At 40.8% G+C, this 12442-nt stretch overlaps 1 protein-coding gene across 4 annotated transcripts in view; it reads left to right on the forward strand.

The window, feature by feature from the left end:
• Positions 1 to 12442, forward strand: part of EBF1 (EBF transcription factor 1) — a 386949-nt gene that overhangs the window by 243832 nt on the left and 130675 nt on the right. The window lies entirely within an intron of this gene.

The following is a 12442-nucleotide window of genomic DNA, read 5'->3' on the forward strand; positions in this document are numbered from 1 at the left end:
TCAGGTTCCTTGAGACCTGATATTCCAATTCAGACCTAGCTTCCAGCTGCCTGCTGGATATTTCCAGGACCTTCAACTCTTGAGTTGAGTCTTAAACTCGATGGTCATCTCATTTTTTTTTTTTTGTGCCAGTGCCCATGCTGGCTTCTCTTCCTATATTCCCTGTTTTAGTTAGGTCCTAACTGCATTAAGTGCTATTTACATTTGTGTGTATATCAGTGTGTTCCATATACATGTGTATACATGTCCCTGTGTGTACCTTAATGGACATGGGCCATAATGATGATGATGATGATAAAACTAACATTCATTGGGTTCTGATGTGAGAGATATTATGCTAAGCATTTTAAAATATATATATATATATATATATATATATATATATATATATATATATTATTGATTTTTTTTTACAGAGAGGAAGGGAGAGAGATAGTTAGAAACATCGATGAGAGAGAAACATCCATTAGCTGCCTCATGCACACCCCCTACAGGGGATGTGCCCACAACCAAGGTACATGCCTTTGACTGGAATCGAACCTGGGACCTTTCAGTCTGCAGGCTGATGCTCTATCCACTGAGCCAAACTGGTTTTGACTAATATGCTAAGCATTTTACATGAATTATCATTTTTTATCTTCACAATATCCCTGTTGGAAATGTGTAAATATGGATTATGGATTTTACAGATGAAGAAACAGAGGCTTAGAGAGGGTAAGCAAGTTGCCTGAAGTCACACATCTACTAAGTATTGAAGCAGTCTGACTCAGATGTTATCTAAGGTTGCGGACCTATAAAGAACTTGTCCAGAATCTGTTGACAGGTCCCAAATGAGACAATAAGGAGTTCTCTCAACATCTGAGAGCCACAGTGGCTACCCACAAATATGTGCTGGAATCTCAGCAAAGCGAAGGAGGGGTTTTCAAAAAAGGCATTTGCCCCAATAGAACCTAAAGATACCATCTGGATGAAGAACATTGAAACAGCACCAAAGTTTGCCAAGCAGAGGGTAGAATTGTGTGGAAGGGGAGAAACCTGGGCCTTGTTTCTGAACAGAGCTACAGTGTTGGTCAATTTGTAATTGTATAAACTTTAGAAAAAGAAGTTGTTATTCAGAAGACTGCCCGAGCTTCACTGTAGCAGTAGAGTTTTAGGCCAGTTCTCTAGGGCGAGAAAGACCCCTTACCTAGATGGAGCCTGAGTAAAGCAGCCCCTCAGTGAAAAGTGCATCTCAGATACTCTGTTAAGAAATCTACCGAAGTTCCCAGATCTTAGAAGTTAACCAGGAGTAGGGAGGGTTAGTCTTCCCTGAAGCTATCCTGGCTGATAGAGAGGTGACAAGAGACAGTGGTCAAACGCTTCCTATGAATAAGACTTATAATTTCCATCATTTTTCTCATAGCATACTAAGTGGGAAGCTGGTTTCAAATATTTTTACTAGCATGCTGCTGTTGCCTCCAAGGGGGAGTGAGAGAGTGTCTTTTTGGCATGAGAAAACTGGTGTACTCTTTAAATCTCCCTGTGGCTTTTCCCAGTTATATTGAAAATCCGAGACCTGGAGACATCTGATTGAAAACGCTCTCTCCTGCCTATTCAGTGGGCTCTTTCCAGTTGTCATGAGTGCTCTTTTTCCTTGCACCCATTTTGTCTGTTTGCCAGGCCAGTCTGATCTTCACACAGTTGAGCTTCGCATGTCTCCTCTGAACAGCAATCAGGGGCCTGTGTAGGTGACTGAGGAGGACATAAGAAAGGTTGTTGATCTCTTGACACGTAAAGACATTCTGTCAAGCAAACTCAGCCACACAGCAGCAGAGCTTCTGGTGTGTAAACAGAGACTGCTTAATTACACAGGTCATGTCAATTAGTGTGACCCTAGCGTTTTCAAGAAATTAATCACTTTCCTCCAAGCTCAACTATGTTCATACATTAAGGCAGTATGGAATAAACCTTGTAGAAAATCTGGTGCAATCTTTTTTTTTTTTCAATAGATGTTTTCCTTTGAAATCTCCAGGCTGTGGTTAGGGTAACAAACTTGCTTAGATACAACAGTGGATACAGGCTTCATTCAGTTCTAGTAGGTGTGGGGAATTGGGGAGAGGGAGGGGGTAAGCTAGGAATGGCAACAGCTCATGTCAGGGAGAAATTCACTGTGACTAAATGAGCCTGTTTCTTCATCTTGACACTAAAAAGATGCTAATGTCACAGGACTTTGTTCAAACCATGTCACGGGGCTGGTTTTTAACTGACAGGAGCTAGACAAGTCAAGGTTAAGATTTAAATCCTTATCAATAGCTTTTCTCGTTGGGGCTGGCAGAAGGAGGATGGAGAGGGGAGGAACAAGAGTTGGGTACAGGCTGTCATCACAGTCGACACCATAATACCTGGAGGCTGTGAAGTAAAGTGTACATTTCTAAATCCATCTCAACAAAGTTTTTCCAGAGGCTATAAATCTATTTCTATGTATAAATGTTAGCCCCATGACTACCTACGAATATAAATGTAAGATGGATTCATTCATTCATTCATGTCTGCATGCACTTAGTAGTATTTATTGATGGGGTAGGTAGTGAGTATATTGTGATGAACATGAAAGGCAGAGTGTTTGTTCTAATGAAACTTGTATTCTAGGCAGGGTCTATTACTTAGGGTAATACTAGCTGCTATAACAAATAGATCAAAGAATACATAATGGCTCATGTACAAAAAAATGTTACTTCTTGTTCATATAACTTATAAGGCAGGTGTTCTTGTTGGTGAGTGGATCTTGTCCAGGGAGTGATATGAGGACTTGGGCTCCTTTTCGTTTTGTGTCTCTACTTACCTGTAGGGTCTAGTTGTCTCCATCTATCCAGCTGAAGGCTACAGGGGGCATGGAGAGGGCACATGGACTTCCTAAAAGCCCAGGCTAAGAAATGACCCTCGTTAAATCTGCTCACAATTCCTGGCTGGGAGTCTGTCCTATGGCCATATGTAATAAGCAAGGGAGGTCTGCAAATGCCTAGTCGTACAGCTCAGGAAAAGAGAAAATGGATGTACACTGAATAATTATCATCAGCTTCCACATGTGTACAAATTTATAATTGCAAATCATTAAAAATTGTAATTATTGTTGTAAAGAAAATTAAACAGGATATTACAAGAGAGAATAACAGTGTGGGGTGAGTGATGGGAATCTGCTTTAAAGTAGGTGGCCAGGGAAAGCTTGTGGGGAGATAACATTGATGCTCAAAGCTAAAGGATAAGAATGAATTGTCCTGGGAAGTGCCAGAAGAAGAATAATTTGTCCAGAGCGAAGAGAACAGCAAGCTGGAATTCATGTTTATCTGAGGGGACGAATAATCGTCCTTCACTTCTTAGTCATTCAGAGTGGAGGATAGAAAATATGAGAAGAAACCACCAGGTTGTGCATCCAAAATTCCCACCAAAAAATGTGTGTTCTCTTTAAAATGATGACATTAAAAGGCAGCTCTCTGTCTTTTTTTTGGGGATGAATTCTATAAGTTGTGGAGGACCCTTGTTATTTATTCAGAAACCCACAGAGGCTCTGAATCAATATGTCATAGGGTATCATTAAAGAATTCTTAAAATACATGCCCAACCTCTGTACTTTTGGTCTGTTTGGAAAGGCACTTAAATAAAGACGAGAATATTCTCATCCCTTCTCTTTCTCTCCCACTGTCCCCCACCCCCTGCCTCATGTTGTTTTGACAAACAGCACATTTTGCAATTAAATTCTTTACCAAACAGAATGCTAGGGGCCTGGGCTGCAATCACTCTGCTCATACGGAATAATTTCAAGATGCACCACGCTGATTAATTATACTGAAAGCAGCTCTAATGATAGTTTCTGAATCCAGGATTAATTCACAGAACATGGTAAATACAAATGGTGGATTTTCAACCTGATATATTAAACCATTACGGCTTATTGGGCAAATATGTGTCTTGGCATGAGCCTTCTGCTGGGGCTCGGCAGAAAATATGCATCAGTGAGAAGGAATCCTTATGAGCTGGATTTGTTGAGTGGTAGCTCTGCACTTAGAGGAAATAAATTCCTACGTGAAGTACAGCTGGTATTGAAAAAAATGTAGAATACATTAAGTAGACACGAAAGTGTTCGGTTTGATCAGTGTTGCCAATGGATATTGGTTCTGAGGATGCCAATACTTACCAAGACTTTCCAACAAAAGATATTATTATATGCTTTCACTTTTTCAGTTGTAACTTTTATAGAACTCTTAGTATGTGTGAGACACTGTAGTGCTCAGTATTTTACACGTATTATCTGACTTTTTTTCTATCGCTCTTTTCCCTGCTACTTTGCTCCAAACAAGCACAATGGTCTTTCTTCTCTTCCTTCATTTCTCTTTCCCAAATATACTGACCCCATTCCTGACTCAGGGTCTTCACACTGGCTGTTGCCTCTCCCTGGGAAATTCTCTCACTTCATGGAGAGAATTTACTTATTTACTCAGATTTCAGCTAAAATGTCCACTCCTTGGGGATGCCTTCCTTAATCACTCAATCAACAGTAGCACCACCTGTTTAGGCATCCCTCCCTCCACATTTTATTTTCTTCCTAGAAATTTTCATATTCCAAAATTTGCTTTCATTGCTTATTTACTTATTGTCTAAAAACCCCGCTTTGCCCCTGCTAAGAACTAAGCTCTTTGTGGTCAAATACTTCATCTGTGTTGCTCATTGCTACTTCTCCAATACATGGAATAATGCCTGGCAAATAGTAGGCCCACATCTTATTCTTATGATTAAGTGACTTACCTTAGGCTACAAGCTAGTAAATCATAAACTTGGTTGGGATTCAAACTCAGGAATGCCTGACCCTGGACTTGGAGTTGTTGACCAGTATGCTATTTTCTTCCAATTTCAACATCCATGTGCCATAACCTGTTGGTAGAGAGAACACAAGGCAATTCTGTATGTGTTGGCTCACTGCTGCTTAAAATGGCCAGTGTACATGTAATTGGAGAGCACCAGGTACAGGCCAACGACACCGTCAGGAGTCATGAAAAGTATCCTGACCCAGAGAGAGAAAAACACAGTTCAGGCCACCGATGAACTTTTTCTGTGTAGCATGCGTCTCAGTTCAGGAGGCAGAAATTGAGTCTAGTTCCCAAAGATCCAAGTTAGTTTTCACCTAAGTACCTGAGGATTTAGAAACATCCACCCTTGTCTTACTCTTAAAAGAAGAGAGAGTTTGCCTTGAGCCTTAAAGTGTGGATTTAATTCAGTTACTGCGTATTCTAGCAGTTTCACTCTGTTACATCCTGTAGGTTCATGTGTCCTCCATAATTTTTAATGACTTATTTGGGATCTTTCAACCAGATAGAAGCTAGCAATCAGGCAGGTTTTAGAGAATATATCTCATTCCATGTCAGTGAAGGATATTTTAAAGGACAAAGTTAATGAAGGCCTTACTACTGCAGACCATTTTTGTGTAAAAAATACTTAAAAGTGTAGTCAGTCACGTAGGCACCAGAGGTGTTCTCTGGAAGATACCAGGGGAGTCAGAGAAGAGAGACTGGAAGCCAGGAGAGTGGATGGAGAGGCCAGAGGCTGCTGTGGGTGAACACTGGACCTGAAGTCTGGAAATTTCCCTTCAGGCTTGCCTCTGCTGTGAACTTGTCCTGTGACTTTGAGGGTGTTTTTAAACCGTTCTGGGCCTCAGTTTTGCTCTCTGTAAAAGGAAGTGTTGGGCAAATTTGCGGTATCATAACTCCTGAGAATTTCTTTTGTCATTTTGGTTTACGAACCTCATGTGATGACATATTTTCCAACCTAATAGCCTTTATGGAGTAAAATTTGCCCTCTCTATTTTAAAATAATTGAAGCCATGTGAACCTACCAGCTCACAGCTTCTCGTCTGCGTGAGATAACCAGTGTTTCCATATGGAGATGATCTGATTCATGTCAACAAAAGGAAATCACTGCATGCTTTAGTGGCAGCCTTGCCGTGGCTGCATTTAAGATTCCCTCTCTGCAGTCTTGTCTCCTTTGGAAGCCACTAGATTGGCTGATCTCTTGGGTCTCTTAAGACTAACATTTGAGGAGCCTCTAATGAGTGGTTTAGCAGACAGCTGGGTGGAGAATGTGGGCTGTGTGGGGTGGAGGGAAGGCATTTGATGGAATAGAGTTCATTTTATAGAGCAGTTTCAGGTTTACAGAAAAACGAGGGGGAAATACAGAGAGTTCCCATAGAATCCCTCACTTCCCCCTCCCCTATTTCTCCTAACATCTTATATTAGACTACTACATTTGTTACAGTTGATATACTAATAATGGTACATTATAGTCTTCCATTTATACTAGGGTTCACTCTTTATGTTATGTTATTATATTATATTATATTATATTATATTATATTATATTATATTTATTATGTTATATTAGCCCATGGATTTGGACAAATGCAGAATGTTATATATCTACAATTTAGGTGTGATCTAGAATATTCCACTGTTCTAAAATCCCATACCCTCCACCTGTTCGTCCTTCCCTCCCACCTCCCAAAATCCTGACGGTCACTGATCTTTATACTGTCACCATAGTTTTGCCTTTCCCAGAAGGTCATATAGTTGGAATCATACAGTACATAGTCCTTTCCAGATTGGCTGCATTCATTTAGCAATATGCATTTAAGGTTTTCCTCCATGTCTTTTCATGGCTTGATAGCTCATTTCTTTTTATTGCTATTTAATATTCCCTTCTATGGATTACCAGTTTTGTATATCCTTTCACCTATTGAAAGGCATCTTGATTGCTGATGTCTTTCACTTAGGTCAATTTTTATTGAATTGTAGGTTCACACACAGTTGTATAAAATAATATAGCGTGATCCTGTGTACCCTTTACCTAGACCTCAATAGTAATATTTTGAAAAACTGGAGTACAGTATCACATTGTGCTCTATAGTGTTTATATAGAATATGAACATTGATACATCCACCCATCTTATTCACATTTTTCTAGTTTTACATGTAGTCATCTGTGTTTGTATTTTCTTATAGCTCTATATAATTTTATGATGTATAGATCTGTGTACCTATCACCACAGTCAAGATATTAGGTATGTCCATCACCACAAGGGTCCCTCTGTTATGCTTTAATGGCAAGCACATCCCCCTCCCTCTGTCCCTAACCCTTGGCTAACACTGGTGTGTTCTCCTTTTCTAAAATTTTGCTATTTCAGAAATGTTAAGGAAATGGAATCATGCAGTGTATTAGTTTGCTATAGCTTCCATAAAAAAAAAAATACCACACACTGTGTGGCTTAAAAATGGAAATTTATTTTTTCACAGTTTGGGAGGGCTAGAGCAAGGTGTGAGCAGGGTTGGTTTTCTCTGAGACTTCTCTCATTGGCTTACAAATGTTCACCTTCTCACGGTGTCCTCACATGGTCTTTCCTCTTTGCACTCACATCCCTGATCTCTCTGTGTGTGTCCAAATTTCTACTTCTTAGGACACCACTCAGATTGGATTAGGGCCCATCCTGAAGGCCTCATTTTAACGTAATCACCTCTCTAAAGGCCCTATTTACAAATACGTTCGCATTCTAGGTACTGAGAGTTAGGACTTCAACATATGAATTTTGGGGGTGAGGGAACACAATTCAGATCATAATATGCAATGTGCAACCTTTGGTATTGGTTTCTTTCTCTTGCTGTATTTCCCCCGAAATTCATCCAGGAATATCAATAGTCTGTTTCTTTATATTGCTACTAGAGATACTCTAAATATTAAAGATATTGTTAGGGTCTGACCTTTCCCCTGACTCCACATTTATTGTAGAAATGTTTAAAGATATAGATCTCAATTCTTTGGGGCCCTTTGGTCATAACCCTTCCTCCCATAGGAGCTGCTACTTCTGTTAATGTGACCTTCCACCCATGACTAAATTTAGCTGCTTGTGTCTTTTTTAAAATCTGCTCATGAGACAGAGATTATGCTTCATGAATTTCTGTTAACATAGTTGGGAAGTCTTCCGCCTGGTATGAAGGGAAAAGGACCAGCTTGAGGAATGACAGTGAGGAAATGCAAACTAACAACAAAACTCCCAGAGAACCCTCATTCCAATGAAGTATTAGGAACACCAGACTGAATTGATCAGCTGTCTAATTTATAGACTGTTTTCAAAGCAGTAAGATTTCATTGAGTTTCAAGCCTAGAGTGTAACGGGCTGAGATGTAGATGAGGTCTAGAAAGCAAAATTACATAAATCAGTGAGGTCTTGCAATTCACAAGAGGCCTAAGGTATATGATTATGTGTTGTGAGCACAAAGGTCTTTCAAAATGGTTTAATTGTTAGACTGATAAAGGCGTGGACATGGAAGAAATACTTTCTGTATCTTTGTATTTGAAATAACAGTTTGTGCTGGGTCCTCTTCATGGCCCAGCATGTCCTCTCCAACTTTTTTTGAGCATCACAAACATCTCTAAAAGCAACAGCTATACAAGTACTATTATTGATGTTTGCTGATTGCTCGGTATGAAACCAGGAACCATACTAGGCACTTTATGCAATGTCAGCCCCACAGTAACATTGTGTATTGGCCACTATGATTGTTTCCATGTGAGATTTAGGGTCGCTGGGGCTCCAAGAGGTTAAGTTAATGTCATATCCACCAGGAAAGCTTGGGAATCAAGAATCAAAATTTGTGTGTTGATTTTTTTCTAATTCTAAATAGTGGAGAGTACTAGTAAACAGCAAAAAGAATAAGATTTAGGGGTATCTAGATCCAGGATATAGCAGAGAAGATTCTCAACCACCAAGGTGAGCCAAGAAATTGAAAATGACAATGTAAAATCTTCAGGTCTGTGGAAAGCTACAGACTTCTCTCCTGCCCTTTATATTCCCTCACACTTCACCTAGAAGGTTGAACCCAGGTGCATGCTGGGTGTTCATCAGTACATCTCTGGATTGCTATCTTAAAAGGGTATGCCCCTTCATCCAATAGAAATTTGATTCCAGAAAATATACATGTACACAACCCTAAACATGTTCACTTAGCCAATACTTATTTCAGGAGATGTTATTTGGCCATTCTAGTGAGTGAATTGGGGCACAACTTATTTCAAAACCTACAGTAACGTTGCCCAACAGAACATTCTGCAACGATCTGTTCTCTATCTGCCCTCTAGCCGCATGTGACTACTGATCACTTGAAATGTGGCCCTGGCGATTCAGGAACAATGGAACTTTACATTTTACTTAATAGTTTTCATGTAAATAGCCATCAGTGTGGTGTGGTTACTGTATTGGGCAGTGCGATTCTAGAGACTAAAGATTTAATTCTAGCATCTATCATAAAATTCTAACTAGACCTGCTCCTCATATTCCCTTCATGTCGTTCCCTGGGCAGGAGGATGAAGAAGTGGGTAGAGAGGGAAGGGGTGGTCGAGTCCAAACGTAAAGTCATTTTCCATGTTTATCTGTCCCAAATTCAAGCTGTGCTTTGTTGACAAAAATTTGGGAAGGTTGCAGATTTGGCAGGCCTGTCTGTCCCCTTGCCTGCATGAATGTGTCAGCACCTCATTAATCTTGGGTTAAACTGTAAAGGCCCTTTTCCCTCCTACCATGGGCCTATTTTTTAAAGGACACTTCAGTGCCCTTTTGCATTTCACAGTGAGATTTTAAAAAATTTATAACTTGCTCTGTGGATTAATTTAAGCCTATAGTTTACTTAAATATATCCCGATCATTTCCAAATTGAAGTGAGAGAAATTATTTTGGAGATATAGGGGAGTTAAAAATGTATTGTGCCATGAGTTTCTGAGGATCATATTGGGTGTTTATTTTCTAGAAATTAAAAGCATGAGGAATCTCTGTGTTTTCTTTCTTCAGTTTAATGACTCTTTCAATGAAATGATTTTATTACACATGTGGTCTTGGTGATTCTTCTCTTTCCAAGAAAAAGACATAGAGGGTGTAATGTTTTGTGGGTTTTTTGTCCTTAACAGTTTTTGTCATTTTTGTCCAATGTAAGAAGAAGATGAACATGTCTTTAAACAATACAGGATATTTTAAGCCTTAAGCCTGTAGTGCTCTGTCTTACAGGTGCGTGGTGAATTGTCATTGTCGAGAATAACCACTTTTCTGTATTTCCTGGCACTGGAAACAGTTACCGTTTGGGATTCCTTTTATAGTTTCTTCAGCTAACGACTCCAGTGACCACTCAGTTGTGGTCTCGTAGTAAATCAAAATTTCTTTGAAAGAGTCAGCTCTGTTATATAATTATAGGTGTCCTGGGAAGTCATCTCCCTAACTAAAAAGAAAGACGTGGTTCCGTTGTCTCAAATAATACGGATTTTGCCTCCACACATAATATTCTCTGAAATGAAAAGAATAGGCCATTTCCCCCTCCTCCTCCTCCTCCTCCTCCTCCTCTTCCTCCTCCTCCTCCTTTTAAAGTAACCTACAATTGATGAGACATACACATGAGTGTCAGGCTGTGTCAGATCTGGCTGGTCAATTGTGAAGAGAAAAACCAAGCTGCAAACTGCTCCTTCACACTTGCCTCCTCCCATGAATGGCTTGCCCTCGCTGGGATTTGGGGTTTCACGGTGACTAAGGAGAATGTTCTCAATGGTTTACTTTGTGTTTTAATAAAATAGAGTTAAAATAAAATCAGGGGCTGGCCTAGCTCCTGCTGGGATCAAGGTGAGGGCCCTGACGGAGGATTTAGGGGGCCCATGGAAGCCCTCCCTGGGAGGTAACATGATCATAGGCCCAGGTTCTTCCTTCTGCCTCTGGGTCTGACAGACACCAGGGGCTTGTTACGAGGAGCAGGGCCTCAGGTGGGCTCAGGTGAGGGTCTAAAAGGAAAAAAACACCAATGAAATCAGCCCAACCCCACGATTCTATGGAGGCAGTGTGTGCACAGCCCACAGTTCGTTGCCACCTTTGAGGAAGCGGGAGGGAAACTCGCCATAGTTTGCCAGGAGGCTTTTAGGTTAAAGTGAGGAGCAGGAGAACTTTTAAGGGTGAGTGGCATGGATGGGTGTAGGGGTCCACACGGGGGCCCCTTGGTCAGGCAAGGTCGGCCATTTGCAGGCCCAGCGCCTTCCCCTCTGCCCAAATCAGGTGATGAAACTTCCCTGTTGCCCAAGACTCTAGAATTCACTGCCCACTCTGGCCAACTCAGAGCAAAGGCTTCCCCGGAAAAGGGGGCCTCAGTGCGTGCCAATTCTTGTAGAGCGTTTCGCCTCTCCAGAAGCTAATGCCTCTTGAAACCAAGAACAATTAAAGCTCGAGTCTTCCCAAGCCAACGGGGGAATTGAGCAAAATAAATCAGAAACCCTCAGCTTGGCTCTGGAGGCTCGCCTCATTATGAGAGCAGATCTATTAGCCCTCTTGCCATTGTCTTTCATTTCTCAAGTGAGGTGATTCTAATTAAATTAATCTGCATGTCAATCTATCGGTGATCAATCAAAGAGCCCGGGGTCCCCCCTATGCTGCAGGGTGCTTGCGGCTGACAGGGGCTGATAATGGAGGAAGAAATAAACTGTCGAGCAAAGTTAATTAGTCAACATAATAGGTGGATTAAACGGGAGCCGGCTGATTGCTGTTTCCCCATGTCAGAGCACGAGGTGGGAGCTGAAGCTGCAATTACAGACAATTATTATATTTGGTTGTAAGAGGTCGCATGAATAAACATATCTCTGCGGGTTTCAGTTTTAATCCTCTTCCCCATTTAATGTAAGGAGAAGTGTAGGTCATTTCTTCTCATTGTTTTAGTCAAAATTCTCTGAGAAAAAAACACCTTTCCGGCAAACTGAGTTCAGAATCAGTGTATAAGGTGGCCAGAGTATGTGAATTGTACCCTGGGCCCATGCCACCATTTGGGGGTCAAGGGGAGGTGGGGAGAGCTTTGAAACACAGACCTAAGACCTTTCTTTAGCAGAGATTTTTTTTTTTTAGCAGGGGGCAGAGGGAAGTAGTGGTGATGGTAGCAAGGGGGGCTTTGGTCCAATTAACTGAACGAATGCAGGAAGAAAAAGGTACAAGAATCCCCTAAAAAGACAGCCAGGAGAGCAAGCTGCATCCCAGCTCTCCCTAAAACCTCTCTTTTTTCTTTTCTCTCTCCTCTTAACCCTGACACAGGGGAAGGAGGGGGAAGAGAGGGATATTTTAAAGATTCAAAAGATTTTTTATTTGCATGATCAACTGTGATATCTGCTTCAGTGTCTAAACTGAAGGGTAATTTAGGTGAAACACAACCACCCTTGTGTAAAAAAAAAAAATATGCTAATAAAGATCCTTTTGTTAAAATTATGGTTAACAGTGTACCTTCTGCTGTATAACTATAAACTGTGCAATTTTACTTAAAACTGCATCAAAAGCGTTCCATGCCAGAGACCCACTCATCAATAGCTCCTCTTGTTAGAGTTGTACAGCATAAGCACCAGTTATTATGTGAAATCGCGA

This window comes from Pipistrellus hanaki (assembly GCF_964339955.1).
Source record: "Pipistrellus hanaki genome assembly, chromosome: 5".
NCBI lineage: Eukaryota > Metazoa > Chordata > Mammalia > Chiroptera > Vespertilionidae > Pipistrellus > Pipistrellus hanaki.